Source organism: Cavia porcellus, unplaced genomic scaffold, assembly GCF_034190915.1.
Source record: "Cavia porcellus strain 051 isolate PalLab524CR breed Dunkin Hartley unplaced genomic scaffold, mCavPor4.1 scaffold_23, whole genome shotgun sequence".
Lineage (NCBI taxonomy): Eukaryota > Metazoa > Chordata > Mammalia > Rodentia > Caviidae > Cavia > Cavia porcellus.
This window is the reverse complement of record NW_026947506.1, coordinates 43,789,138-43,816,894: the sequence shown is the minus strand read 5'-3', so window position 1 is coordinate 43,816,894 and position 27,757 is coordinate 43,789,138. Positions and strand designations below refer to the sequence as shown.

At 35.9% G+C, this 27,757-nt stretch overlaps 2 long non-coding RNA genes across 3 annotated transcripts in view; one reads left to right on the top strand and one right to left on the bottom strand.

The window, feature by feature from the left end:
- LOC134472528 (uncharacterized) overlaps positions 1–27,735 on the top strand; it is a 57,323-nt gene extending 29,588 nt beyond the window's left edge. Inside the window, exons 5-7 of one of the 2 annotated variants that reach the window (XR_010042392.1) lie at positions 23,987–24,061; positions 25,869–25,903; positions 27,600–27,735. This is a non-coding gene — a long non-coding RNA (uncharacterized LOC134472528). Of the gene's footprint in view, positions 1–23,986; positions 24,062–25,868; positions 26,050–27,599 lie in introns of those variants that run through there. The other variant, XR_010042393.1, reaches the window with a different exon arrangement.
- LOC134472529 (uncharacterized) overlaps positions 26,398–27,757 on the bottom strand; it is a 164,661-nt gene continuing 163,301 nt past the window's right edge. The window contains exon 13 of the long non-coding RNA XR_010042394.1: positions 26,398–26,897. This is a non-coding gene — a long non-coding RNA (uncharacterized LOC134472529). The remainder of the gene's footprint in view (positions 26,898–27,757) is intronic.

Here is a 27,757-nt window from a genome sequence, read left to right as displayed (position 1 = left end):
TCTGGAGAAAAAAACAACACAGAGATTTCTTTTTTAAGGGCAATTTGAATACTTTTTAAAAATTAGATGATTAAAAAACCCTACTCAGTCACTCTATATCTTTTGGAAACAGACTGTTTTTGGCTTGTCTACAAATGTTAATGAGGGCTTTTTAGTTGTGGTTCCTATCATCAATCTGGTCTCCTTCAGGAGACCAGCGTGATGTTCCAATCATATATTTTTAAAGCAGAGCCTTGTTAATTCTTTTTGGAACAGGAATCGAATGGATTCAGTAATGGCTCCTACCAGAGTTGTCCTTTGATCAAAGTCTATTAAACCTGACATCAGTGCTTTGGTTGGTAGCCTGTGCTTTACTGGAATAGCACCAGGCTTTGAAATGGCTTATTATTTTTTAGGAGTTTTACTAGATTTCCTCTTCCTTTCCTTCAATTCTAATAACTAGCTTTTAATCCTATCATCATAGCCAAGGGATTTGTCTCCAAAGACCAGTAGTTTACCATGGTACAAAACAGCAAATAGATTTGGTCCTTGAGCTATTCAGATAAAAACATATTTTGCCATTTAAGCATTTTGCAATTTTTATTCCCAGCACTTTTCACCAAAGGCAGTATTTTTCTTTTGCTTTTCAAATATAGTATTGAACAAAAAATAGGAACACAATAATGAATGCCCACCATAAAACTGAAGACATAAATATGTTCATCTTTCCTCCACAGTCTTCATAACATGGGCATATATGGACCTAACTATATTTTCCCATAACTCTTGTGATGAAAATTACTGGAGGCCCAGATTACCTCTCCTTTTTAGAAACACCTTCATTTATCACATATTAAAGGGGCAAATTTACTATGATTATTTTTTTACAAAGATGAACATTCGTGTTCATTGGGGTATTTGTCAATAATTTAATACTATAATGTTACAAAACAAGAGACATTTAACCTTACTCTTGCTGTTCAGAAATTAAACTTTACTAGGCAAAAAGAATAATTCATCCTTCAAAATTCCTGCCTATCTTTACAACTAAAAAATGATAACTATAATAAAGTAATTAATTTTTAAAATGTTAACTTGCCAGAGTGGTGTAAGTGCTGAATATTTAGCATCAGTATGACTGTTGGATTCTGAAGAATGGTCCTCTTTGGTAAGACCTGTAAGATTATTTCTTTATCCTTTACATTAGAGGGAATTATGTTACTGATGAATCTAATGTTTTTAGAATATGTGTTTATTTGGGAAGTATCTTGATTAGTTATTTCTTACTGCCTTATTGTCAAATGTTTTAATCAGTGATGTCACTAACAGCTATAGGAGTGTTGCAGTGGCAAGCAGAAACACCAAAACGACACCCTGGATTTGGAGACAATTTATTTACATGAACTGCACTGATTGGGATCATTCCTAGAATATCAGGCCCTGATCTCTGGTGGTCTGCAGCTTATATGAGATAAGCAAGCAGGCAGGTACAGAGGCAGAATAGCTTGTGAGTTGGAGATTGGTTTACACAATGTGGATCATAGTGACTAACAATACATCACAGTGACCAGCTGTTTCTAACAGACAGAAACAACCAGAACATGAACTATTACCTAAGCAACTAAGACACTGAAGTATACTGACTGGGGAACCTTTTTTCTGTTACTTTGTCACCAACTTTGCTAAAAGTGCACCCTCAATAAAAAAATTAATATTAAAATATTAAGTATTTAATTAATATTAAACATGAAAATCACCAGAAGCATCTTAAAGAAGAAATTTTGTACTTATCTTTAGTATATGTATCTATATGTCAGTATCTTGCTAAAAGCCATAATGTTCTTTTATTAGCCAGCCATGTTCCAAAAGCTACTGGAATCTCCCCAAGGATATTTCCATCTCAAAACATCAACAATAGTGTGCTTTGTTTTACACTGACTTTAATGAAAATACAAAACATATTCTCATAACCAAATAATAAAATAGCAATGTTCACCAACTATTTAAGCTGACTTTGTGACATTTTGGTACCTTATGTTCTGCCAAGTACAGTAATTTCCTTATTATTAGAATCCATGCACTTTTTTTACTCATCTCATCAGAATGTGCCCTTTTTTTGACGTTGTGGACTACACATGTCATTTGCTTGTTATAAGAGGGAATTAGGGTATTGTTACAGTGATAGATGAGGAAGTACATTTTATTCCTACACAGGAGTTTTAAAAAATCACTGAATGATGCCAGAAGGATTTTTATAAACCATTTAAGTGAATTCGTGTATTTGTTTTCTGTAAAGTGTTAGATTTGCCATCCTCTTTACATGAGGAAAATTTAAAGAAACAGTCATTAAAACCACAAATACATCTTCAAATATTTTAATCTAATTTCTTAACCTATATTGGGTCTAGAACCTTTTGAAACTGGGAAGAGAGTACTGAATGTTTCCCTCAAATGCATGTACAATGCAGATATTTTAGAGTCAGTCTCAGAGGCTTTCCAGACTCATAGAAGGCCATCCAAGGTCTTGTGAAAGGCCAGGGCAAGGCAAGTTAAGAACTCATATTTGGTGATCCAGTAACCCTCATATACTTACCGTTACGATATAGCAAGGAGATTTTCTTACTTGTTTTTATATCAACCATAATTGCTAAAGGTGAAAGAACCCTCATTAATTAACTTCATACCCAGGGAGACTATAATCCAGTGATGATGTGGGACACACTTCCAGCAGATTACCTCAGGGGAAATATTTTTTCCTATTAGGGCTTGTAGCTTCTGGCAAATCAAAGGTCTAGTCACTAACTTCTAAGCAATACTACCTGTGACAACATTCATTGTTGTCCAGTTTAGCAGTCCCCTAACATTAGCTAAAGATTTAACATTGCTGCAACTATATTCTTAGTGTATCTTGTCTTAAAAATTTTTTTCACCCCAAGAAATAAAAAATTACCAGACATGATATGTAACAACTTTCTAGAAAACCAAAATAAATAGTTCTTTGCTAGTGTATCTTTTGGCTGGAGAAATTTTTAAAATTGTTTCTACTCATTCCCTCTTTCCCTGAATTGTACTTTAGATAGTAAAGTATCAATTTATCATTGTCCAGGTGTCCTGTGGCTTCATAACTGTACCTGTGCCAATCACTGCTCTTCCAGGAGTAAACATTCACGGTGTCAGAGGAATACATCAGTTTCTGATTAACATTAGTTACTGCTAACCTTTCGTCTCCATCTGCCTCTAGCACATAATTTCTCAAATGACATTTTCCAAAATTAGTCCTTATTGGGCTGGGGATTTAGCTCAGCGGCATAAGCACCTGCCTTGTAAGCAGGCGGTCGTGAGTTCGAGCCCCGGTACCGATAAAAATGAAAAAGACAAAAAAAAAGAAGCAAAATTAGTCCTTACTTTAAAATTAGGAGTTCTTTTAAAAATAGTTTTTATAGTCGAAAGAATTTAACTGTATTTCCAGGCCCTGAGGATTTTTTTTAAAGACTTTTTTTCTTTGAGACAGGATGTCACTTTGTAGTTCATTCAGGCTGGCCTTGAACTCACTATGTAGCCAGAACTGACCTCAAACTCGTGGTGATCCTGCTGGTTCAGCCTCCCAAGTGCTGAGAATAACAGGTGTGTGCCACCACACCTAGCCTTGAAAGATGTTCTTTAATTTTTTTATGATGTTTTGTTGGAGGGATTGCTTTTGGCTTGAAAAATCTTCAGCAGTCTCTTTACATCTTTCTTTTTTGTAAGTAAGTAAGTAGGTAGAAAGTTATATCTTTACATTCTTTACAATTCTTTACATTATACAACAGGATAAAACATTCTTATATTATTCAAACTATTGTGTGTGATCCTGCCTTTATACTTTAAAGAGGATAAAATAGAATGAAACCAATCAAAACAAACCAATGTAAAAGATACAGCACTTTCACTATTGTGAAATCAACAATAGTTACCATAATGCCTTTTGATGCATTCAAAACAGCTGCAGATAACTTCAGACATAGTAAAAATCAAACAGAACAGAACAGAAGAAAAAGAATAAAAACAAATCAATGAACGCAATAAAGAACTTCAAAACAAAGCCTATAGTAAATCCAATATTGCTACAGTACTATGTCTTGTTATCTTTGAAATAGCTGCTCCTGTCATCAGATTTGATAAGAACAAAACAAAAGAGAATAAAACCCAACCCAACAAAACAATGGAAATGATAATAGGATTTCAAAAACAAGACACATGGGGGCTGGGGATTTAGCTCAGTGGCATAAGTGCCTGCCTTGCAAGTGTGTGGTCATGAGTTCAATCCCCAATACCAATAAAAAAAGAAAAAGACAAACACAAAACAAAACAAAACAAAAAACAAGACCATGGGGAATGAATAATGGCTGCAAGAAGGAGATCCTTCCTAGATGTCACACTGTATATCACTATCCTCTGAACCCATGATCCGACCACTGACCCTAGACCTGCAATGTTAGTGAAACACCGACGCACCATAGGCATCCAATTGCATTTCACCTCCATAGCTATCATTACAGACTCTTTCTCTTGATAAGCCTGTCACTTATGGTGTGGAGAGTGGAGGGGTTTTGGTATCTTTTGTTTGCCAGCCTGTATGCCAGAAGGGGCTGAGGTCTGTCTATCCCAGTCCAGCAGTGGCCCACTTAAGGCCCTGGTTCCCAAACTGGGCTTGCTTGCTGGTGTGGCTTTGTTCTCTCTAACCCCAGTCTGCAAATGGCGCTGACTCATGGAAGAGGCTCTGGTCTGTCTTGTTCCAGTCTGGTGATGGCCACGCATGTGGCTTATATATTTTATGTGTGTAGCTATACTCATCTCTGTTGTACTTGCTCTTCTTAAAAAGTCTGAAAAATGTATTGAAGAACAAGGCATTTGGAGTAAGACACTAATTTGAAAACAAGCACGGTAAGACTTTAACTTTTTTTTTTTTTTTTTTTTTTTGTACAGGGGATCAAACTCCTGACCTTGTAGTTGCCAGGCAGGTACTTGTGCCAGTGAGCTAACTCCCCAACCCCTAAGACTTTAATTCATAGTGAGATTTTTATCATATTTCTCTGATCAACTCCCTTGTGGCTAGCACTGTGTCCTCTCTAGAGATACTAGCCATGAAAGTAATGCATTGAGCACATAAGTGATCTTCAGACAAAACTGATAACTGTGCAGTGACTCCCATGTGGACCTTCCAATCGTGTTTTAGCATGTAATTCTTAAATATAAGTGGACTTAAAATGGCCACCAGACATTGAAGAAAGCCTCTAACATGAAAACATTCTAAAAAGGGGCCAGGGGTTTAGCTTAGCAGCCCAAGCACCTGCCTGGCAAGCGTGAGGTCATGAGTTTGATCCCTATTAAAACTTACTAAAACAAAGAGGCACCCAAGAAAATGACACAGAAGAAACAGAGATGATGTCTTGCACTGAGAAATACATAACAGAACAAAACTTATCATTAATAGAAATTTCTTTCGATTTTTTTTATTGGTACCGGGGATCGAACTCATGACCGCCTGCTTGCAAGGCAGGTGCTTATGCTGCTGAGCCAAATCCCCAGCCCGCAGATAGAAATTTCTTGGGGAAAAAAAACTTCTAATAATTGAAACTCTTTTACAGAGAAGTAAAGGAAAATATTATACCCATGAAACAAGAATCAGAAAAAGGAAAAATGAATGAACAGGGACAAGCTTAAATATTAAAATAATAATGCCAGAAACTCAGCAAAGAAAGAAAGGAAAATTATGAGAAGACAACACAGAAAATACAAATAAAAAGATTGAAATTTTGAGAAAGATCAAATTCTCTGTTTAGGTAGAAGCTTTTTCCCAAGAGGAGACACAGTAAGCAAAGACAAAAGAAGGGAATACAATGTAAGAAAACTTCCAGAATGGAGGAACACAAACACTTACATTTTAGCATGTCTACAGAATACTTTAATGAATAAAAAAATCAAACATACATACACTAATGCCTTTACCCTCCAGATATTTTGAGATTGTTTCTGGGTTTCTCTTTCTCATTTATGTTTAATGATTTTGTTTTGCTTTCTGTCTTTTTCTTTCATCTTTTCTTACCTTTTAAACTACTTCCATATATCGTGACATCCAGTTCTACAACTTTATGCACCTGCATTTGTCAGTGGTTTCTAGATATCTAAACCCATTTGTTGCTTTCTCTTGGACACCAGATATGTACCCTAAAAAACTAACCCTAGTACTCAGCAGTTTTCACAATATCTAAAAATGAATTTACTTTCTTATTTCCTCTCTTTTTGCCTCCTAATGAACCAAAGTCTTGATCACTACCATGTTACAAGCCAGGAAATGTAGAACTCCGGGCAAGGTAGCATATGCCTGTGATCCCAGCATTCAAAAGGCTGAGGCAGGAAAATAGGTGTGAGTTCAAGGCCAGCCTAGGCTACATAGTGAATTCAAAGCTAGCTGAACTACATAGCAAGATGAATAAATTTCCAGGCTGTAAAGTTAGTGTTATTCAAAATTAATAAAGTCTCTTGGTGTTGAGCAAAATTGTTAGAGAATTTTAGAATGATTGAAATATATGGTACATAGTTACACTTTAAAAATATATTACAGTAAGAGATGCATTGCTATTAATCCCTCTTAAAATACTATCCCTTGCTTTGAACACATTTATCCTTCACTGTTAGCACTTCTGTAGCAGTTTTGGAAGTCCTCTTATATGTTTATAAAATATAATTTAAAAAACCCAATGAGTGCTTCTGCCTAATGCCAGTCAAAGAAAAGGCAGGTTCATAAAACCATGGCAGTGGGTCCTCTACTACCTTACTCACTGGATCTGGCACCATGAAACTTCTGGCTCTTCCCCAAAATCAAAATGATCATGAGAGGTAAACATTTTGAATTGATTCAGAACATCCAGGCAACATTTATTCATGATAAAAACTTTACAGAAAATTGGAATAGATGGTCTTTACCTCAATAAAATAAAGGCCATTTATGACAAACCAACAGCCAGCATCATACTAAATGACCAAAAATTGAAAGCCTTTACTTTAAAATCAGGCACAAGACAAGGATGTCCTTTATCACCACTCCTATTTAATATAGTACTGGAAGTACTAGCCAGAGCAATTAGGCAAGAAAGAGAAATAAAAGGGGTAAAGCCAGGAAAAGAAGAAGTTAAATTATCATTGTTTGCAGATGACATGATGCTCTACATAGAATACCCCCTAAACTCCATTGAAAGACTCTTAGATACAATAAATAAATTCAGTAATGTGGCTGGATACAAAATCAATACTCAGAAATCAATAGCATTCCTATACTCAAACAACAAAATCACAGAGAGGGAAATAAGAAAAACTGCACTCTTCACATTAGCAAGCAAAAAAATGAAATATTTAGGAATTACTCTTACAAAGGAAGTGAAAGATTTATACAGTGAAAATTATAATACACTGAAAAAAGAAATTGAAGATGATCTCAGAAAATGGAAAGACATCCCTTGCTCATGGATAGGAAGAACAAACATTGTGAAAATGGCCACTCTCCCAAAACTGTTATACAGATTCAATGCAATCCCAATAAAAATACCATCAACATACCTTATAGATCTAGAGAAATCACTCTTAAATTTCATCTGGAACCAGAAGAGACCTAGAATAGCAAAGGCAATTCTAAGCAGCAAAGACAAAGCAGGAGGCATCACAATCCCTGACTTGAAGTTATACAACAAAGCAACAAAAAAATGAAATATTTAGGAATTACTCTTACAAAGGAAGTGAAAGATTTATACAGTGAAAATTATAATACACTGAAAAAAGAAATTGAAGATGATCTCAGAAAATGGAAAGACATCCCTTGCTCATGGATAGGAAGAACAAACATTGTGAAAATGGCCATTCTCCCAAAACTGTTATACAGATTCAATGCAATCCCAATAAAAATACCATCAACATACCTTATAGATCTAGAGAAATCACTCTTAAATTTCATCTGGAACCAGAAGAGACCTAGAATAGCAAAGGCAATTCTAAGCAGCAAAGACAAAGCAGGAGGCATCACAATCCCTGACTTGAAGTTATACAACAAAGCAACAGTAGTAAAATCAACATGGTATTGGAATCAAAACAGAGCTGAAGATCAATGGAATAGATTAGAAGATACAACCACAACTACAAACACACTCAACCACCTTATCTTTGATAAAGGATCCAAGCAGGTTCACTGGAAGAATGACAGTCTCTTTAATAAATGGTGCTGGAAAAACTGGCTCTCCATTTGCCGAAAACTAAAGCTAGACCCATGTCTATCACCATGTACTAAGTTAAAATCTAAATGGGTCAAAGATCTGAATATTAAAACAGAAACACTAAATCTATTGGAAGACAAATTGGGTAGAAACCTTGAAGACATAGGAGTAGGTAGAGAATTCATGAACAGGACTCAAACCTCACGGGAAATACTTCCCAGAATCAATAGCTGGGACCACTTCTTATTAAAAAGTGTCTGCCTGTTAAAACAAATCTCCAGCATGGTAAAGAGAAAACACACAAACTGGAAAAAGATTTTAGTGAACTCTCTCTCAGACAAGGGACTCTTGCCTAAAACATATAAAGAATTAAAAAAAACTCAGATCCCCAAAATTCAAAGATCCAATCCAAAAATGGGCATCTGAGATGAATACACACTTCTCAGATCAAGAAATGCAAATGGCAAATAAATACATGAAAAAAATGTTCATCATCAGTAGTCATTAGAGAAATGCAAATTAAAACCACACTGAGATACAATCTCCTGAAAGAATGGCCAGGGTCAAAACCAACGACAACAAATGCTGGAGAGGCTGTGGGGAAAAAGGAACTCTCCTACACTGTTGGTGGGAGTGTAGACTGGTGCAGCCTTTGTGGAGGTCAGTCTAGAGATTTCTCAAAGGGATTGGAAGTCCCATTTATTCCAGCTATTCCACTTCTAGGCCTATTCCCAGAAGAACTGAAAGCATCATACCCAGTGATATATGTGCACCTATGTTTATAGCAGCACAATTTGTAATCGCTAGATCTTGGAAATAACCCAAGTGTCCATCAACTGAGGAATGGATAAAAAAACTTGTGGTATTTCTATACAATGGAATATTATTCAGCTATAAAGAAGGATCACATTGAGATATTTATCAGTAAATGGGCACAGCTTGAGACCATACTCATAAATGAAATAAATCAATCTCGCATGTATGAATACCGAATAGTTTCCCTAATGTAAGTAATGATTCAAATATATAAAAATATGTGGTAAACATGATTCCCCATTATGTGGCCTTGAAGCCTTATAAAGTTTTCACTTATTAATTGGAAAGGCTTTATTCTGGGCTTCTTGATATGGAAATACTTGAAGCTATAGTATATGAAGTTTTATTCAAATATTTCAAGGAAAAAGACACTATGGTAACTACTATTAAGTCGGGTTATTTGGTGGTGAAGCACTACGTTGCTGAAACAGTCATGCTTTGACCTATATTGTTATATTGTTATGTCCTGTTTTATCTCAATCTCCCCCTTATTCTTTTAAAAAAAATTATTTAGTCATTTCTTATGTTTGTCTTAATTAAAGAAAAAATTTAAAAAATTAGGATATATAAATAGTAACTCTTTTTGATTTCCTATTAACTTGTTTAGAAGTCCTGTAATACTCCCACGATCTTGTTTTGACTGATTAGACTCTGTTCCATTCTGTATGATAGTATCAAGTTTGAAGATTTAGGCAACTACTTTGAAGGCAGTAAGATTCACTAAGATACCCATTCTGGTTTGACTATTGTCTTCTTTGGAAGTCCTGTAATGTTTTCAATGCCTAAGTTTTATTGGTCTTGTTCTCTACTGTTTTGTCCAACTTTATAATATCTAATGAGATAGACAATTCTTTTTTAAGGAAACAAGAGACAACGTTGATAACCATTGTTGATAACCTTGTACTCTGTTCTACACCATGTGCTATGTCTATCCTTGGTTTTGACTGACAGCTTTGTTTTGCCATATTTGACTGTATTCTCTCCCCCCCCCAAAAAAAGTAATAAGCACTAAGGAGTAATAAAATCCAAAATGTGTAAATTTTGTTGTAAAAAAGAGAGGGAAAAAAAAAGAAAAAGAGCTCTAACGGATATAACAGCAAGTGTGTTTAGGGGTGTTAAATACCTGACTATATCAATGTTTTTGGATCATTGAACACAGCTGTTTGCAGTCTCCCTGTTTGAATGTCCACCTTGTATTCTTTGATACTGTGATTTGAGCAACTATTTTCAAGATGATAAAGTCAACGAGAATGGGCATTATAATGAATCTCATTATCTTCTCAGCTGATGCCTGAACTTTTGAACCTGATACTATCCAGCAAAACAGAATAGGGGAACATCAGTCAAAAACAAGATGGTGAGAGTAATACAGGGCTTCAAATCGAGATAATAGAAAGTCAAAGTGGGTTACTATATTATATCCTGCTATTTTTTCCCTTTAATTAAACGGATAAAAAAAAAGTAAATAATGGAGTGGAGATTGAGATAAAAGAGGGCATAACAGCAAAACAGCGCAGATCAAAACATAACCATTTAAGCAGAATAGTGTTTCACCACCAGATAATTCCGACCCAAAAGTAGTTACCGTATTGACTCTTTCCTTGAAGTCCTTGAGTACAACTTCATATACTGTAGCATTAAGTATATCAAAACAATGTAAAACCATTTAAGAGAATAACAGCATTACAGAGTATTTAGAATCAACTAACAGAAAATGAACAATGGTTTCTGTATAATCTCCTTGTCTTTAAAAGGTTTTTGCTTATACTACTGTACATAATAAAATCCAATAAGATACAACCTGTTTAGACCATTGGAGACAGAAGAACAAAAGCTAGATGAGACTTCAAAACAAGATGATACTAAATCAGTATTACCTATTAAGATGTCATTTTCTCTAAAATAGCTGTTCCTATCATCCAATCTTCTCTGTCTCATTTCTGTTGAGCTCTTTTTCTGTCAGTAGCTGTCAGTTTGTCTTCTTCATTTTGTTCTCTGCTCCATTCCTTGTGGCCTCCCCGCCACTATTTCTGGGTTCTTTGTATTTTTCTTTTTTTAGAATATCCTGCAATACTTTCTGTAGGGTTGAAAGGGTGGTTGCAAATTCCCCCAGTTCCTCTTTATCCTGGAAGCACCTTGTTTTTCCATCAATTTCCAGGGACAGTTGTGCAGGATATCTCAATCTTGGCTGGAGATTATTATCTTTCAAAGCTTGAATTATTTCCCCCCATGCTCTTCGTGATTTGATGGTTTGTGCAGAGAAATCTGCTGTAATTCTGATGGGTGTTCCCTTGTAAGTGGTCTGTTTCTTGTCTCTTACAGCTTTTAATATTCTGTTCTTGTATTGAATTTCTGGAATTTTTATTATTATATGCCTGGGTGTTTCTCTGTTAGGGTTGTAGGTAGCTGGGGTCCTGTATGCCTCGTACATCTGAGTATCTTTACCTTTTGCTAAATTAGGAAAATTCTCCTGGATTATTTCTGTGAGTAGCTTTTGTAGTTCACTTGTTTGTGTCCCTACTTCTTCTTTTATGTTCTTAATCCTTAAGTTATGGCTCCTCTTATTATCTTCTTGTCTTTGTATTATTGCTGTTTGTTTCTTTGTTATTTTTAAGAAGTTTTTCATTTCATTCTCCCATATTACAAGTCTGCCCTCCAGCTCAGATAGTCTGTCCTTAGTTTCTTTCAAGCTGTTATGCCAGTCTTGGATAGACTTCTTAATTTCTTGATAGTCTCTTTGAACCTGCTTCATGTACTCTATGCTTTCTCTGTTTTCTCCATCAAAAAATTCTCCCCTCTTTTTCTGTTCTTCCATTCCACCATCTGTTTTTTCCTGGGTGGTGCTTAGCATTTCTCTAACTATTCTGCATACTTCTAGCTTCAGGTCGTTGATAACTTCATTCCTGAATTGGTCTTATGAGGCTCTCTATATGGCGCTTAATGTCCATTGGTGCGGTGTCCGCTATTGCCTGTTTCTCAGAATTGGGGGTCGAGGAGCCTTTCTTGTTGCTTCCCTTCCCCATATTCTCTGTTCCTTATAAAATGTAAGCTTACATAGGAGGCCCAGCTTCCCTGCCTGTCAGCCACAGCCTGATCAAATTGCACTGGCTAGGTGTTCCCGCCCACTACTGCGCACCAGGGAGTTACGGACTAGGAAGCCTATGCAGCAGTCACCCCTCTGGGCCACCGTCAGGCTCTGGGACCTGGGTTAGGCCAGCCTACCAAGTCCGCCCGCAGCGTCACGCAGGCCAGGCACTTTCCACCAATCCCGTCCGAGAGGGGAATGTGTGGCTGGAGTCGCCACCGCGCCCTGCTCTTACAGGACTGCCCGAGCCCAGAAAGTCCTCCACTGGAGTCAAACTGTAGTAGAGTGTAAGTTTCTCTCACTCACCTCGCCACCAGTCAGTGTACGCCTCCTTGTCCATCCTCCTTGTTTTCGACTCCGTTCGCAGACTCCCATTCCCAGAGCTTCTGCGCGTCTCTCCTTGCCGAGCCGCTGTGGAGGCAGCCAGCCGCCGAGCGGTGGGAAATCCAAATCGTGGTTTCCAATGGCGCGGGGTCCAGCCTCCACACCGAGTCTTTTCTGTTCCTATTTTAGCACCAGGACTGCATTCCAAGTTGGTTTCTCTCAGCCCAGTTCGTTCCTGAGTCAGCAGAGCATATCTCTACCGGCTCATGTCTCCTTAGTCCGCATCATTCCTGATTTCTGAGCTGAGCCTTTCAGAGAGCCTCCGGTAGTTGCTGTTATCTATCCGGCATGTTCTCCCAGAAGTCCCCTGGAGATTTTTATTGTAAGTAATTGGATGCAACTTGAGAACATACTCATAAGTGAAATGCATCAAACTCACATGTGTAAATACTGTATATTCTCCCTAGTGTAAGAAATGGTAACAGTACATAAGATAAAATACAGTAAAAGGATAAGAATCTGCATACAGGGAAAAAATAATGTCTCGGGGAAAGTGAGGAAAAAGAAAAAGGAAGGAAAACTAAAAAGTATCTAAAATTATATAAATATACAGGAAACCTAAAATGATTGTACTACAAATTCTATAAGTTTTTGGGAAAAGGTTAGCATTCGTAGATTGGAACAATTGTGCATATTATTGTATGGTGATCTGAGAAACTCTTGAAGATCAGTGTGTAAAATAACAGCCCTAGTTATGCTCCGACCACCTTGTTTGGAAGGCCTATATCATCAGTTATTTGCACTCTGCTACTGTTATTTATTTGTCTTTTTTTGTTTCGGGTTTTTCTACAAATTTGTTTGCTTTGTTTTGTTTTGTTTTTCTGTCTGATACAGAAAACAGAGGTGTACATGTAGACACTCATACATGCATAGAACTTCTCCTAAATAGTTTATGAGAATTGATTCTATAATGCATAATGGAATGAACAGCTACTTTGAAGAAAAAGAGACACTACGTATCCAGTGCTGATTCCATAGCATCATGATGTGAAATCCAGCAGTACTATTATCCTTTATTCAGAATGACTTGAGTCTGTATTGTACTGTTTAATTTCAACATACAAAAGGTATGCATAGCTCTTTTGAAGACAACAAGACAAATTCTGGAAGCCATTGTTTCCCTATTGTCTGGTTTTCAAGGCCAATGCCTTCATCATTCTTTTCTGACCACCCTTTTTTTTGTGTGTATGAATTAATTATATTTGAAAATATGGACAACTATTGAGAAAAAAACAAGAAACCTTTTGGTAGACAGTGACAATATCCTGTTGTCTTGCTTTGAAATTAGTGTGACATACATTGTTTTTCTCTGATCTGCTTTGTTATGATTAGTTTACCCTGTTTAAAATAAAATTTTTTAAAAAACTATGCTTTTTCTCCTGCCCAGACTCCTCACAATTGGAAATATTTCATACTATACTGCCTCATATAGAGAGGGAACTGTATGTTGATGAGGGGAATACGTCTAAAATCTATGTGAAAAAATTATTCGTCCTTAAAGCACAACCTAATACTCACTGACACTCCACATAACTTTGACTTCTACCCTACTTTCATACAGTATGGCTAATAAACTTATGCTGACCAATACTCCTAAGGGCCCAGACTACTCTAGCTCTACCCAGACAGTCATGTGAACTTGACTGCAAAGGAATACTGCATCTCAGTTTTCTTCTAAAAATTTGTAAAATGTTAGATGTAATTGCACTTTAGGCTTACGTGAGAACCTTAATTAGAACAGCACCATGCACATAGCACTTGATAAATGTTAACTGCTACCCTTCTTATCAAACCAGGACCTTGGAGCCCCATTTTATGATTCTTCAATTTTGCAGGAGAAACTTGTGCCTTATGAGTTAGAAAAGAAAAGAAATACCAAGAACTGATGTGAAAGGGACAAACAGAGGGAAGAAAAAAAGAGTTGGACAGAGAGGAGGGGACAGCTCATTCCCTGTCTGAAGTATAGATTTGAGGAATCCAGAGTGTCATTCAAGATACACAGCCAGACATATTTATTCAGAGTTATATCAAAGCTTCAAGTTATAGGCAAAAATGAACATTTGCTTGAAAGAGGTTAGAAAAGCATTCCTATGCAGAAACAGTCAAAAATTTGAATACAACTAAGGTCCATGAGAAAATAAAAGCCGTACCACTCAGGGAGGCTGAGTTGCCTATGGAACTAGTCAATTACTAACTGGTGCCTTCTATAAAGTCTTTTACCCTGGAGCACCAGTAAAGATAGAAAAGCCAGCTCCTGAAAAATGGGAACAGGCATCTTAAACCCTGTGTGTGAAAGACTGAGCATCCCAGGTGGGGCAGTGTGTTTTGATTCAAGTTCTGGGTGACAGTTGGGCGGGTGTGTGGATAGAACCCGAGTTGTGATTGGCTGCTGGTAACCAGGTAACCACAGGATGCATTCCAGGGGCTGGTGCCAGCCAGGTGCTTTCAGTTAGTAGGAGGTGGTTGAAGGAAGGAAAGCACTGACCTAAACTCTGGCAGTGGCTTTGCTTATCAGCACTTTTGGGATCTCTACCCTTTCTGGATCACAGAGGACAAATCATCTTAGCGGTGTTGGGAAAAGGTGGTCAAGAGTGGGGCCTTTTTAGTACATTCATTCCCTTTTCTTAGAGTGTTAACATTTACCTATCCTTACCTAGATTGCTACCAAAGTTAATGAGACAAGTAAGACCTGATTCTTACTTTGCTTACACCAGTGAAGGCAAGGATACTCTCGCAGTTCAGACCCAAACACTTGAGGATTTCCTGTGGAAATTCAAGTAGAAGTTGTCGTAAGGGTTGACATGATAATCCTGACATTAGGTCTATAGAAGCTGTTTCATCCTTCCAACTGAAATTTGAGTCCAGAAAAAAAAATTGATGGAAGGGAACTTTAAATAACTAACACTCATGATATCATGAGATGTTACTCCAAAGTTTTGAGACAAAACATGAACTTGGGGTTTAGTTAGGAAAGTAGAGCCTTAAGAATGAATGTATCACACCCTGTCAGCTCTGGAATGTCAGTTACTCCTTATCCCTTTTCCTATCCTGCCTCACCTGCCAGTACAATACTTCACAACTGCTAAGATTGTCGAAGTGAAAGGACCCTGCTAGAGGAAAGAGATGAAATCTTTGATTTTTACCACCAAGAATTTGGAAAATGATCAATGTTGGTAAAAATAATTGTGAGTTACAAGGTGGTTCCTTAATGAAGACTGTCCTTGTTTATTTTTCATTTTTGAAGTGCTGGGGATTTAAACCAAAGCATTTGTACCTTTCTCTATCCATAGCCCTGTATTTTTTTAAAAAACAAGTGTATTTTGGGACAAGGTCTCTCTATATCACTAAGTTCCCCAGGCTGCACTTCACCTTGGAATCAATCTACATGCTCATCAAAGACAGCTCTACTTAGAGCGTAACACTAAGTCTTTGAAGTGGAAAAAATTGTAACAGAAAAATATGAGTCCCAAATGGCAGAGTTTATTTCATTACTATATAGGAAATGTCTTATAATTTGTTCTTCATTTTAACTTTAGTTGGACTCTTAATTACTTTGTTAAGACTAAGTAAGCCCAAAGCCGGGCATGGTGGCTCATGCCTGTAATCCCAGTACTTGGGAGCCTGAGGCAGGAGGATCCTTGCGAGTTCCGGATCAGCCTGGGCTACAAAATGAACTCAAGGCCAGCTTGAACTACATAGCATGAGACCCTGTCTCAAAAAACACAAAAGAAAAACAGAAGACTAAGTAAGCCCAATATACATGCCTTTGTAACATTTTTGGAACTATAAAATTCATTAAAGGATGAATAAATGTACAACTTACACTTTAACTGCAAAGCACATAAGTATTTATGAAAACTTACACTGTAATTGATGGTATAAAGTAACACTCTGACTGATTTTACCAAAAAAATTAGAAGTGTAATGTATTGCAAATATGTACTAATAAAAAAGGAAGAGCATAAATAGGACCTTTACATAGTTCTTCATGATTTACATGTTCTCCTGTGTTATACATCGCACTTGACCCTTCCTAATACAAAGAAAACTCTGTACATTCTCTGTATTGTAGATTAAGAAACAAAGTTAGGAAATGACTGTGTGCTTCTAGCTACCTCCTAGTTCAGATAGACATGGATATGGTACATATGCCTAATTCAATCTTTGCAGGGGAAAGCAAACTTTTCAGAATGCATCTTATACTGTATTCATAATGTAGACCTGTCTCTTACACCTTACTCTCATCATACTTAGTTTCATTTAGGTTTTGCAAAACTCAGAGGCAACAGTTACCTTTCTGTGTCATTTGTGTACATTCCTTTTAATGGATAAGAACAAAAGTAAAGTTTAAACAAATAGCCTAAATTTTCTTCTGAAGTCAAAGTGCTTTTTCTAGGAACTCAGTTGAAGGTGAGAATGCAGTGAACATTAGGGGAAGCTGGCAAGAGGGCAGGGGAGGGTAGGAGAATGATAAGCAGCACTGAGTCTGAAATACTGAAAAATATTTTGAGCATAAAGCCTGTTGTATTTATTAAATTTTACTTTCTATTTGTCTTTTACAATTGAATGCTTAGGGTCAGGGAAATGGCTCACTAAGGCACTTCCATAGCATGCAGAGAGCACAGCTGGATCCCCAGCACTGCAAGAAGTGTAGAGTTTTGGCACTGAGTACAGTGACGAAAATCCTGGGTTATTTGACTTCAGTTTGCATAGATAGGAATACCACAAGGTCAGATAACAAATGTAAAAGATAGGTACATTGAAAATCTGCTTTTTGTATTTATTACAGGTAATTTTATATCAATTTCCCTGTAAAGTTCAATATGCCTACTAAAAATTTTTTTAAATTAAAGTGAAGAGTTTTATGGATGGGTTTTTTTTTTTGTTCTCTTGTCAATTATTTGAGAATAACATTTTTTCAAGTCATTTAAGAACCTAGTATAGATTTCAGATATACACAAAATCATTTTTGTATTACTTTACATTTAGCAAGTTAAGTTGAGCTATCACATACTCAAAGATACCTTATGATTTGGCAAACCTTTAAAATGTAATCACATAAATTCCATTAAATGTTAGTTTCTGGGGACATAGACAAAAATATTTTGGTTAATCATGAGTTACACTGCCTTATTATAAAATTCAAATGATATATTTTGTCTTATAATTTAAGTCTATAGGATGAATTATTTTGTAGGGAAAGCATTTCAGTATTAAATATTCCCATGACAAAATAAAGTTAACTTTCATGTTTTGATCAGCATTAGAATCACTCTTCTGGACATTTGTCATTCTTTATAGCCTATTTCACACCTACATCTGAATAGCTATATTCTAAGACACCTTCAACTTAATGATCTTAAGTGACAAAGCAAGAAATAGCATTAGAAGAAATCTTAGAAGAAATGGTAAAGCTTGGAAAAAATATGTAGTTTTGAGGATGCTGAAACAAATGTTTAGTGAAGAACCTATCAGTGTTCAGTACAGAGCAGATAGTGCTGTACAGACAGCCCCATCCTAACCCTGATCCTTATAGTCTAGAGGGGGCAAGGATAGACAGTATTTGTATAATTTAAAAGTCAGGTGGCAAGGTGAGGAGACAAAGTGAAATTGGATAATAGTTGGGCTGGGAGGCCACTTTTACCAGGGCAATGGAAGATGCCTATTTGATTTAAATGATGTCTAAGCAGTCCTAAGTATGAGAATGATCTGAGTTGGGCAATGCTTCCATGCAGAGGGATAGCCCTCTCTTTTTTGATATCCTTAAATGGGAACAAATTCGGTTCATAAAACATGAAGGCAGCTTCAGGACAGCAAAGGACATCACAAGAAGAACTTTGGGTCAAAGTCTTTGTATGCCTAATGGGGTTTGACAAAGACTATTATGGACTTTAGTTGTCACAAGAAACCACTGGAAGATTACTGGCATAGGAAGCTCCCTTTTTTGCTGCTGTTGTTGTTGTTGTTGTCGTTGTTGTTGTTGTTGTTATACAAATAATTATTTTTTATTTAAAAGAAAAAAGAAAAAACAAATCAAAGTGGTGTAAGTGTACAAGTAATACAGAACTACAAAAAAAGTAATAAATCACCACTTAACAGATTACACATTATCATGTTAGAGATAGTTTCTCAAGTCACAGTGTCAAAGCATACAAAGTGGACATTCAAACAGAGAGACTGCAAACAGTTGTGTTCAATGATCCAACCAAAAACATTAATATGGTCAGCTATTTAACACCCCTAAACACATTTGCAGTTGTATCCTTTAGAGCACTTCTTTTCCCTCTCTTTTTATACAACAAAATTTACACATTTTGGGTTTTATTACTCCTTAGCTCTTATTACTTTTATTTTTTGGAAGAGAATAAAGTCAAATATGGCAAGACAAAGCTGTCAGTCAAAACCAAGGATAGACATAGTACATGATGTAAAAACAGACTACAAGGTTATCAACAATGGTTACCATAATGCCTCTTGCTTCCTTAAAAAGAATTGTCTATCTCACTAGGTATTATAAAGTTGAACAAAGCAGTAGAGAACAAGAACAATAAAACTTAAACATTGTAAACATTACAGGACTTCCAAAGAAGATAATAGTCAAAACAGAATCGGCATCTTAGTGAATCTTATTGCCTTTCAAAGTAGTTGCTTACACCCTCAAACGATACTATCATACAGAACGGAGCAGAATCTAATCAGTCAAAACAAGATAGTAGCAGTATTACAGGACTTCAAATCCAGTTAATAGAAAATCAAAAAAAGTTACTATAATATATCCTGCTAATTTAAACTTTTCCTTGTAGTTAAAAAAAACAAAAAATAACTAAATAATTTTTCAATGAATAAGGGAGAGATTGAGATAAAAGAGGATATAACAACATAACAATACAGGTCAAAGCATGACTGTTTCAGCAACCTAGTGCTTCACCACCAAATAACCCAACGTAATAGTAGTTACCATAGTGTGTCTTTTTCCTTGAAATATATGAATATAACTTCATATACTATAGAGGAAGCTCTCTCTTAAAGAAAAATAGCAAACCAACTGTAAATTTCAGATATAAGATGTGTAGAAATGGACTTTAAAATACGAAATACGTGTTGCCTTAAAAGCTACCTTGTTTTCTCATCCAACTCCCAGAGTATTAAAATATTTAAGCTAGTCATGTAATAATAAAGAAGTGTTAATTTACAACAATTCAAAGAAATTGAGCAAAGCATTCCTAAGTAATACATAAGTAAAATGAGGATTAATACAATATACGAATATCACATCTCAGTCCCAATCAGTAAAACACAGACTGAGGATTAAACAGATAGGGAAGGACTGAAAATGGATGGAGAAGCTGATTCAGAGTGCAGATCAGCAGAGACTACAATAGAGGAGTCAGGTGGGAGTGAGCACTGAGCAACAGTATGCAGGAGCTCTGCTTCCTGTGATGTACCCTCTGATCAGCACACCAGCTCCAGGCAGTGGAATGTGGATGCCAACAAAACCAACATTCTGCATAGAAATTATGAATCTACAATGGTTGTGTTTTGGATCTTAAAACTAATATAATTTCACAACAAAAGAATATTAGACTGGCCAGTGATTTAGCTCAGTGGTATAAGCATGTGCCTTGCAAGCACACAGTCATGAGTTCAAACCCGGGTACCAAAAGAAAAAAAAAAGAATAATAGACCAACTAGGTAAATGCTGTAACCTTCAAATCAGCAAGTGCACAGCAGTTGGCACAGAAACTGTGAATATCTTCTATTTAAATGGTATTTATTGAAATCAGTGTCTTTTTCTAATTCTGCTTTTTTCCTGCACTGTTGATCATTGCTTTTTCTCTTTATTTTTGATGAGAAACATTAATTCTTGACAGTTTCCAGCTGCATAATTTTAATATTTTAGTAGTGCATTTCATATATTCCAAGTCACGTGTGTGACTTTCTGTTTTTAATAGTTCTTCAATTGAGATGGATGTCTCCATTCATAGTATCTTAGACATTAACAAAAGCAATATTACATATCAGTAATGTTTTACATATTTATTTCTCTCACAGATGTTCACATGTAGACTTGAGTTAAATTTTTAAGGCTGTATTTCACCTATAACAAACCACTGTGCTGTGAAGTTTAAATTTTAAACTCGTAATATAAAATTGGTGGATATTCCAAAAGAGTTTTAATCAATCTCTAGTTATAGTTTGAAATATTTGTATATATTTCTAAAAATCTTTAAGGCATTTGTATAAGTTTCATGGTACTCAAAGTTTGAATTTTCTTGACATCTGTTTTAAGTTGTATGTACGCAGGTGTGTGTCTGTGTGTGTGTGTTTACGGTCCCTAATGATTTGCTTTATCTCTGGTAGTTACACAATCATGATAATGAAAGAAGAGCAATGTGATATAAATAGTGTCCCTTTTGGCACTTGGAAATACTTAATAGACTGTAGAGTATTAATACAGTTCTTATCAGTTTATTCTCTAGTAACCTAAATGTCTATTGGATGAAATGACAACACATGATGTTTACTATTAGCAGAAAGAGCAAACAGTACACTATAGAAAACTGTGGTGGGCACATGATAAACTAGTACTTCCTGAAAACTGTGCAATGACAATGTTCAAAGTAATGGATACAGTGCCTAACATACATAAAACTGATGTGAAAATAACCAGTGTGAAAATTCCACTACTAAGTATGGGACAGTAGTCAAACTCTCATCAGATATTTGTAAATTAAGGGAACAGTAATGTTTCTCATGCACATTCACAGGATTTTAACAAAACAAATCTGGGCTTGGGGTTCAAACCACTGGTACCATGGGTACCACCGGACCCTAAAGTGCCCTTATGCCTTTTCAAAAGCAATTAACCCTGTACATTCAACTAAGAAATCCACTATTTTTGTCTAATCCCTGCATCTTTTAAAATCTTTCCTAATCAGAAAAACATGATTTCTTTTAAAATACTATTTATACAAAAAGAAAATACTATGTACATGAATATTTTATGAGTTACTAAATCTTCAACCAATAGGAGATTGGCTACATAAAGTACACAATACCTTACTGCACTGTTATGGTATCAAAAGAGCAAATATGCTCAAAGGGCTGATCATTTTGTGGTAATAAAATATGCAATGAATTGTACATTGATACTATTTTTTCTTTTTTAATTGTTCTGGAGATCAAATCCAGACCTCTGTGCTTGCAAGGTATGTTTTTCACAACTGAGTTATGTTTCTGAGCCCAAGAGCTACTTGAAACATGCATAATCAAAGCAACTAAAACAAATGGTGGTGGGTATGTTGATAATTTGTAAACACAGTAGTTTGGCATTTACAAACTGCTATTCATAATATCTGTTAAATGAGTCAATAACTCTTGTAGGTGCCCACCTTGAGTGTGATCATCAGTACCGCTGATTAACCAGCACCCTTAACAATTACAAATTAAAGAAAATTTATTCCAAAATAGACTTGCATAACCAGGTAGTTCATACAGGTTGATAATGTACAACTAGGCCCAGGAAGTAACCTTTCTCAAAAGCCTATGTCGGTTCTCCTCCCCTCTGTCCATCTCTTCTGCCAAACATTTACTATTCCTGATGGCAGAGGTCACAACCAGCAGCTGCCAGTTAGCTAGATAACAGTCCTAGTGACTTTCTCGTCTGGTTGTTGGAGGACTCAAGAGAGTTGTGATGCAGTGACCAACCCTGGGTCATATGCCTATTCTATTGCTCTAGAGAGGGTACAAGCCTTTCCCTTGGGCTCGTTTCTTTTATTTTTGCACATTCTCTTTATTTTAAATACCAAACTTCTTGAATTTTGTCTTCAGATACATAGTCTTGGAGACAGAGACAGAGACAGAGAAATAGAGAAAGACAGAGAGAAATACAGAGAGAGAGGGACAGAGCGTGTGGGGGGGTTTAAACTGATTCATCTGATTTTGATACTTAGTTTTTCTGGACTACATTCAAAATCTGTAATTACAAATGTGCCAATACCTAATATAGCTCTTTCTATAATTTATTTTTGATAGTAAAATAATTCTACAAATTATATTGAGAAATTCAAATGTGCACATATTGGTGTTTTAGTAGGACGTGGTCCGAAAGTTGTCAGAAGCTTTAGAATACAGATGGCCATGTAAGTCTGTACCTGTCACCTTGTGCATAAAGTGATTTTATTTTTCCACATAACCAAGATTGTCTCATCTTCTAAATGATATGCAAAAATTCATGTATTCTTCAGGAGTTCTTATATAAGAGTTATTATACTAAACTTGATTGAGGAATTACCATGAAGAATAAAGAAAGGTTTTAGTAAGTTGCTAGTGATGTCATTGTACCTTTAAAATCAATTATTCAAATTCTTGTTAAATCTGAAAGATCAATATTATATATATCCAAAATTCTAACCATAGTACTCAGAAGGGCAAAAGTAGTATTCAAAAGAAGGTAAATTTGTGAAGTGCTGAGTTAGACAGTAGTCACTAATAAACTAATTATTTTTTTTAATATATCAGTGCCCATTTTGAATTTTGCAAGGCCAAGGATATACACAAGAGTGTGACTGGACCACTAAACACTCTAAAGTAGAATAATTAATAATATGTGCTTAAGGAAATATTGCTTAACCACTAGTTTTTTTGAATATTGGTACAGTTTATTACAACACTGGTTAAGTAGCCCGAGATTTTTGAGGACAGTCACAGCACAAGCCATAATGACTTTTATTATCCCTTATAATAGCAAATTATGTATTATTGAAGTTTAAGACTCTGTTTTATAGTATCTACTAAAGAGAAAACTTTCCCAATCTAGTTCCAAGGTGGACTTCTGGGCAGAAAGAAGAATCAAAAATCTATGTACATAGACAAGTTTCTAAAAAAACAGTTTTTCTCAGGAAGGTGATTACAGATTAGCACTTTGGATTTTAATCCTAGATCTTCCATCATTTATAGTCTCCAAACAGCACAGCTATCACAATGAGTTGTCTTGTTGAATGCAGCTAGAATTAGCCATGTCATTCATGGTCTAAAGAACGTTTGATGTTTTTAAATATTTGTCACATTGAACTGGTATCTAACAGTGCATCCACGATGCAAGAGCAAGTGTTTGTTACTCAAAACTGTTCCTGAAATGTGCCAGTAATCCCAGCAGAGAAGGCCATCCTAGGCCATATATTCATCTTTAAGTGCACTTGGTTCATGGAAAAGCTATATTAGAATATCTAGACAAAATTTTAGAATAATAAGTCTAAGATACAGCCTGTTTTATTCTGTATGTGAAAAGGGACTCTACAACTTTACAGTTCTCTGGGAGAATCCTTATATTGTTGCCTTCGTTTTATTTCATTCACATTCATAACTAAATCATTTTACAATGCTGTTAACATGACTTAAAGGTATTGGGAAGCTGTTTTGAAAACTATCTACATTTCTACTGAACGAAGTCATGATATTTTTTTCTTTTTCTCTGTAGAAGAAGCTTCGAAATCAAACCCTTCTGATGATCCAAAGATAGGCACAATTTTCCTGAGCAAATCTCAAACATACGGTAAGACTACGCTTCCCCGTCAATGATCAGGCTGAAAACTCTTGTCATTTTACATGGTTGATACATTATACAAATATTTACAAGAACTTACATATTGGATTCAGTTTTTCAATTTTTTAAATGTGCATTTTACATTTAACATCTGATTATATACTTTCTTTTAATGTCACTCTAAAACTGAGAGCTTGTCTACTCTCTGTTAACACATTTGGCTGCCTCTTTATCACTACAGCAGGCCACATGATTAAGGAAGGGGTCATGGATTTAAACTTATTTTTCTCTATTATTTTGTTCCTTTACCCTTCTTCCACAGGAAATGTTTTAAGGAGAAATAATAAAACTTAGTTTACACTTAGAGAATCTTGACATCATATTTTGAAAATCATAGATACAGATATGCAGATAGGTATATATATGGATATAGCCAACGAGAGTCCTACTGAGTCATCCCTTCGATCTCACTGTTACAGTGCTATAATCCAGTGAGCCTACCCCACACCAGATTTAGGATTTATGGCATTCTCAGAAATTTTGAGTTAGCAAAAATGTTTTGATCCTATGAAGAAAATCTGTGTAAACATACTCTGACGTTAAGGGTAAGGCAATGTGTGCAACTACTGTAAATCATTGTGTCCTGCTTACTCCAGAGTGAGAATCAGATTTGCGGGACTTTGTGCAACCTAACTTCTCTTCTTCATGTTTGGATAAATTGCCTTTGTTGTTGTTGTTGCTGTCATTTTATTGTGTTGTTAAAAGTCTGATATATGACAAAATTTTCCAGTTGATTACAAGGGTAAGAATTTAAGGCATGAAGCCCCTGTAAAACTTGGAAAAACGCAGCACAACGAAAAACGGGAATTCTTATCTATATTTCCACTTCTGTACAATTTTCTTTTTGAGCTGGTCATTTCTGGTTAGCATTGCTGTGTTTTTCCATTTCTTCAGGAGATATATGTGCCTCTCACATGTAGAGTGTGGGATAAAAAACAAACAGATCCGCACTCCTCTCTTCAGGGGAAAGGAATATGCAGGTGTCTAGCTTGAGAGGAAACAGTATGGGAAATGCTGCAGTGGCCCATGTAACTCGGGAGTGTTTGCTTTATGTACTTCATTAGGCCAAAATGAATTTGTATGCTATTGAGAGGGTGTTCACTTAGATTAGCACATTCATTTCAAGCTCGATATTTCAGGTGGATTAATTTACAGTTGTCTAAAGAATCACTAATATTTTTAGTAACATTTGCATTAACTTAGTAGATTATGAATTCTAGAGCAGAAAGAGAATAGTGAGTGCCTAACCAGAAACTTGTTCATAGAGCCGTCTACTATCAGATATTTGTAATTAAGCTGTTAAGCAATATATAATTACAAAGTACTGTGTATTTACTCAGGAAAGTCTGGTAAAATGAGAGACATGTAATAAGTTAACTTTTTTCTATTAGCTAATGTTCATCTAGGATCCAGTTTTACAATTTTCTTTCATGTAAGGATAGTCTGTCATTTTTTAGGGTAAACAGAAGGTATAAATAAATATTTGGTTTTCACTCTATCAAACTTGTCTTGGCAGGTAATTGGCTGATTTTGGAACCCAGTTCTAACTCACTACCTTGTGCTTCCCAGGCAGGCACTGTGCCACTGAGCTATATCCCCAGCACTAGATTATTTACTTTTAAAAGTAAAATACTCATTTTGTATATTCTGTATATTTATAATCCATCAGATATTTTGTAGCCAGTTCAATGTACATTTCTAAGGCATTCTGTATTGTGATAGCTTAAGTAGGTTTATTTGTTTTTCTTATTCTTAGTGCATGACCAGAGGAACAACACCCATCTCAAGCATGTAAGTAAATAGATAATAAGAAATTGAGTAAATCTGATTGTTTCTGCCATGATTTCTAAACAAATACAATGAGGAGCCAGTCTGTGACCATAGACTTCCTTTTCTGCATTTTTAATGTATTTTGTATTTTCCTGAGATGTTTTAAATTTACTTCACAAAGTCTTTGAGTTAGTAAGTTCCATTTTTAAGGGTTTCTGATATTTAAGTTCCATTGTGGTAATATGGGCACAGTGTTAAAGGTTTGTATGAAATATTTGGCTTTAATTTTTAATCTTTTTAAAAATCAAAATAAACTATTTAACACATCAGTCTTTAGCATTGTCCGTTGTTTTTCCATCATAACAGGTGAATGTTTAGCTTCCTCTTTCCGCAATGACTTTATTCTCCCCAATTTCCTTCAGATGCATAATACAGTTTTATTTTTGTTTTTGATATTTATTTAGATCATATATTTTAAACTAACTAATTATCATTTATTACTATTGTTTACTGCGAGGTTATGTAATAACAGTTACACTGTTCTGCCTTTGTATAATTTAATTCTTTCTCTAAAGTATTTCTGAAATGTACACAGCTCTGCACTGTTGCTGGATGATCCCTAAGGAGCATTAGTTCACAAAACCAAGTAGGATAAGGAACCCCAGAGCTCTTTCTGTTTTCACGTTCTTCATCTTTGAGGGAGGTCAATCTTGTATTCTTACTGGGACAGTTTTCTTAACAACAATCCCCGCAATGCTGTAACATTAGTCACATGCCTGCCAGGACATTGTTCACATTCTAAAACACCCTTGCTTCAGTTTTCTCCCAGAGACTGCCCTCACAGGCTTTCCTACCTTAGAGGGACTGGCTTGTCCTTAGGCCTGCTGCTTCACTTTCCCTGGAATATCTCCTTGAAGTCTGTCTTCCATAGGGCTCTGTTGCGAGTATCCTCACTGTCCTAGATTCTTTTGTTTCCTCTGTCTTGTGCTCCCCTGTTCTACTGGAAAACTTTCTCCTATGAAAGGGCAAATGGATAATTTTAAGAAGCCAGCCTGTAAAGGAAAATATAGTTTTTAATAAAACATAGATTTGCAGGTTGATGCCAGTTTTCACAAAGCTCTTCTCATTTCTAGTGTTGCTCTTAACTCTGTTGTCCCCATATTATATACCTCAAAAATAACCAGCTATAGCCACTCCCCTCCTCTGGAAGCTTTTAAAGACTTCTCTATCTTAGGGATGCTGAAAGAACACAAGGGTTTGTTATTGACTTTTTCATCTCCTTGGGGTGGTCTTTAAAGTCTGAAAACTCCCTCTTCTTTAAAAGTCCTTGATATTTTCTCTAGATTTTCTTATACTTTGTTTATTTAAATATTGTGTTTTTCATACTCGTACTTCTTCACTCATGTCAAATGTCCGTCCTCTTTCCATTTTCTACTTTTTCCTTTGGCTCTGATTAAATATTAGTTATTCCTTGAATTGAACTTTTTCAATCTGGTATTTAAATACTTTTAAACTTCTAATTTGCTCCTGAATTTCTAGCACTCCCACAAATTCCTTTGTTCCTGTTACAATGATCTCTCTTGTCAGAGGATTCCCTGAAATACATGGGTGACCCTGGCATTCCCTGGACTGAAATACTGTATGTGAGCAAAACTTTCATTTAACTAGTGGGCTCCACTGTGAGAATTTGGCAGTGAAATCAGGTTTTCCTTTGCAGGGCTTTGGGCAACACCTGGGGGCCAAATCTCTTGGACAGCCTGATATCAGAGAAAAAGCTCCTCAACCTCTGCCTGAGGAATACAATCAAAGCTGCCTGCTTTCCAGAAACTGTTCATCATACAGTGTTTCGTCCACTAATGTCTAGGTCTCAGCCAT